General features: G+C 39.2%; 1 pseudogene; it reads left to right on the forward strand.

Annotated features, from left to right (window-relative positions):
• The first annotated feature begins 468 nt into the window (after positions 1 to 468).
• On the forward strand, positions 469 to 868 carry LOC100950616 (annotated as a pseudogene).
• The last annotated feature ends 3,723 nt before the right edge of the window (positions 869 to 4,591 follow it).

Genomic DNA, 4,591 nt, shown 5'->3' on the forward strand with positions numbered 1-4,591 from the left:
CACTGCCCATTAATACTCTGCTTGGTACTAGGAGTGGACACAGGGACTAGATGCCCTAATGTGGGAATCTGGGGGTTGTGAAATGAGGTGAGCAGGATCAAACACGCTGATGACTTTGTTTCAGTGAAGATGGGAAACTGATAGTACCTATGGATGGTATGCAGGGGCCAAACAGTTACTTAATGTATTAGCTGTGATTCCTTGACATGAAGTGCCTGTCCAAAGCCAGACTTTGGAAGGCCAAGTGATTGTTAAATTCCATCACCACTGTGGGAGTCACACACTGTGAGAACCACTGCTCTGGAAATTATAATCACAAAAACTCTAGGATAAGGCTGGTGCTTGTTCTGATTCTAGTCCAGCAGTGGCAAAAACAAAATAAGAACTTGAAGTCTTTAAAATATCAAGTGGGGGCGGCCCTGGAGTAGGGGCTGTGGCGATACGCCAGGACCCCACTGCGGTGGCTGTGAAGCTGGCGAGAAATTACTAAAGTTCCCAGGGAAGCAACGTAGAATTTACTGAGAACATTATGGATGGAGAGGAGAAAACCTATGGTGGCTGTGAAGGCCCTGATCCCATGTATGTCAAGTTGATATCTTCTGATGGTCATGAATTTATTGTAAAAAGAGAACCTACACTAACAGCAGGAACAATAAAAGCCATGTTGAGTGGCCCAGGTCAGTTTGCTAAGAATGAAACCAATGAGGTCAATTTTAGAGAGATCCCTTCATATGTGCTGTCAAAAGTGTGCATGTATCTTACCAACAAGGTTCGCTACACTAACAGCTCCACAGAGATTCCTGAATTCCCAATTGCACCTGAAATTGTACTGGAACTGCTGATGGCTGCAAACTTCCTAGATTGTTAAATAAAATAAATTATAATACCATGTTTCCCCAAAAATAAGACATTGTCTTATATTTATTTTTTCTCAAGAAGAAACACTAGGGCTTATTTTTATTAAGTATACTACAACAATTTACATTTATTCAAATACAGTTAGGTCATCTTCTTCTGGAACCTGCCAGGGGGAGCTGACCTTGTTGGTGGGGCTGGCGCTAACGATGCATGACCCCCTTTCCCCTAGCCATTTGCACATGCTCAATAGGATGCCTGTAACTGCAGTTACCACATGAGCACCCGCGCAAGTGCGAACAGCATGGAGAAAGTATTCCAGTCTTCCTTACTGCTCCGTGTCCAAATGCAGGGCGTGCATATCTGCATAGCCACGCCCATCACTAGGTCTTATTATCAGGGTAGGGCTTATATTTAACAAATGCATAGAAATCCTGCTAGGGCTTATTTTTCAGTAGGTCTTATTTTCAGGGAAACATGATAAACTGTTAATTTTTTTCAGTATTTAATACCTATAGTTCAGTTAGTAATTTTTTCATATATAACATGTTGCCTATATGTAGTTGAACTATAAAGTTCATTGCAAAACAGATTATCTTGTTTTTTGCATAACAAGCAGGGTTGAAGTTTGTTTGGTATATCAACAAATTAAGGACATTTTCACAAACAGAAATAAAAAATATGCCAATTTGTAGGTGGGTTTTGCTTTATCTTTTGGATGTGACTTTTAAAAATAGAGCAATGATGATACAGTAAATGCTGAAATTGAAGCATAAATGAACACATACTATAGGTAAAAAAAAATGAGGCTAAGTATTTTTATGTTTTTAGTGTTTTTTTAAAAACCTATTCTGGTCATATAGCCACTGTTAGCATTACCAGAGTTATGCAAATAATTGCATTATAAACATGTTTATAACTTAGCCAAAACATTGACTTTTATAAATAAGAGTTGAAATTTCTTATGTCTTTTGATAAACTGCAGTATTGTTTAAGAGTATCTTGTCCTTTTGTTTGTTGCTACAATTTAAGAAATTTATTTAAAAGCAATTTTGGAAGGTAACTAGGTATAGCTTTTGAAGCAGTAACTGAACTATATAGTTAGGTGGTCAACAAGTAAACTACATGACTTAGAATGCTTGTGTATTGTGCAATTTGGACTGATCAAAGTATCTATTTTCATTGACTATAAAGTTTCCTATGCAATTTTCAAAAAATAAAAAAAATAAAATATCAAGTGGAGGCATTCTCAGAAAAGGAGAGAGATCCCTATAATGACCCTAGAAGAAATTCATCAGATTTATGGAGGCAAGGGCAAACACCAGGGGAAAGCAGACTCAGAAATTGATGCAGTGGGTTATAGACTTGGATCATAGGTTGAACACATAGCCTCGTTGTGTCTTTTAAATGAAAGTCACATGACTGGTGGGAAGGAGGAGACCTCTGAGAAGTGAGATGCAGATACAGACTCGACTCAAATGAATCTGAAATTCTTGACCCTCAAATTAAACGTCTCTTGTGTTAGTCTGTCTTAAACTTCTGGAAAAGAATGCCTAGGGCTGGGATAACATAAAGAAAAGACATTTATTTGGCTCATGGTTCTGCAGACTGAACAAGAAGCATGGCCTCAACATTTGCTTCTGGTGAGGGCTTCAGGGAGCTTCCAATCAAAGCAGAAGCTGAAGGGGGAACAGGCATGTCACACAGCCAGAGAGGAACAGAGAGAGAGAGGAAGTGATGTCAGAGTCTTTTCAACAATCAGTAGTCACACAAACTAATGAAAATGAGGGGAAGGCCCCAAGCCATTCATGAGGGATCCATCCCCACAACCCAAGCACCTCCTACTCAGGCTCCACCTTCAACATTGGGGATCAAATTTCAACATGAGGCTTAGAAAGGCTGAACATCCAAACCACATCACCCCTCAAGAGAGAGATAAATGGTTAAGCAAATTGTGGTATATATGCATCAAGGAATACTACTCAGCAAGAAAAATGCACCAACTATCAAGACCCACATAACTTACAACAATCACAAGAGCATTATACTGAGTGATAAAAGCTGATCTCAATAGGGTCGTTCTTCTTATGGTGCATATTACAAGGGTACATGTCAAATCTGTTAAGAGTATAAATGTCTTAACACAATAATTAAGTAAGTGAGGTGAAGGCTCCGTTAACCAGTTTGATGTAAGCATTCTAAATTATATATAAAATTAGCACATTGTACCCCATAAAAGCATTAATGTATATAGTTATGATTTAATAAAAAAATTATTAAGAGGAAGAAAAGGTCATTCTTGAAACAAAAAACTGTAGATATGGAAAATAGATCAATAATTAGTTATAGTAGTGATTACACAAATCTACACATGATAAAATAACATAGAACTAAACTCACATAATTACCAACATCAATTTCTGGGTTTGGATATTGTACTATAATTACATAAGCTGCAACCATTGGGGGTACCTATGTGAAGGGCGCCCAGTACCTCTCTATAGAACCTATAATTATTTCAAGATAAATTTTAAGAGATAAAAAATTAAAAATAAATGCAATATTTTGGCCAAAAACTGCAAAAAAATAATAACAATAAATGCAATATTTAAAAAAATTCAATGCCAGCTTGGTGCCTGTGGTTCAAGCGTCTCAGGTGTCAGCCACATACACCTGAGTTGGTGGGTTCAAATCCAGCCTGGGCCCACCAAACAACAATGACGGCTGCAACCAAAAATTAGCTGGGCATTGTGGCAGGCACCTGGAGTCCCAGCTACTTGGGAGGCAGAGGCAAGAGAATCGCTTGAGCCCAGGAGTTGGAGGTTGCTGTGAGCTGTGATGCCACAGCACTCTACCCAGGGCAACAGCTTGAGGCTCTGTCTCAAAAAAAAAAAAAAATTAAATGCCATAAGAGCCCAGGAAAAGCTGTTTCATTATAGCAAAATGACTTAAAGTTATTGATCATGGTATGTTTGAAATCTGAAGAAAACTATGGTTCTTCTCTGCAGAAAACTATGTAGCCAGAATTTGCACACACTTTAACAGACTTTGACAATCTGTCACTCATTTAAGAACTCTCGCTATAAAAACAGAGGTTGGCAGACTACAGCACATAGGTAAAATCCAGCCTGCCCCTATTTAAGTAAAGTTTTACTGAACACAGCCATGGCCATCATTTCTGTATCATTTATGGCTTTTTCTAAGCTATAGCTTTTTCTGCCACTGCAGAAACTCGTGGACCAGGGGTCCTCAGACTTTTTAAACAGGGGGCCAGTTCACTGTCCCTCAGACTGTTGGAGGGCCAGACTGCAGGCCCCGGGACGAGTTGGCTGCTAAGCAGGACAGGCAGCGGCAGCAAAAACACCCAGCAGGCTGGATAAATGTCCTAGGCGGGCTGCATGTGGCCTGCGGGCCGTAGTTTGAGGACGCCTGCTCTGGACCATGAATCTTGAAATATTTACCACCTGGCCCTTCATGGAGAACGTATGCTGGCCCCCTAGAATAATTCTACCTCTATAATCTGAAGAAGCATTGGAATAAAAAAGATAGGAGTAGAGAAGACAGTATCATTAACACTCTAAAGTCTGAATTTCACGGTCTGTGTGCCTGGAATTAAATACCAATTTTTATAGGCAGACAAACAGGAAATAGTTAGATTAAAAGGTGGCAACTTAGAAAGGATAAAAAGCTAATATTTATGAAATGTCTTTTGTGTAGTCTGTGCTCTCTGTGAATG

The sequence above is a fragment of the Otolemur garnettii genome, unplaced genomic scaffold (genome assembly GCF_000181295.1).
Source record: "Otolemur garnettii isolate 467f Iridium unplaced genomic scaffold, OtoGar3 scaffold00056, whole genome shotgun sequence".
Taxonomy (NCBI): domain Eukaryota; kingdom Metazoa; phylum Chordata; class Mammalia; order Primates; family Galagidae; genus Otolemur; species Otolemur garnettii.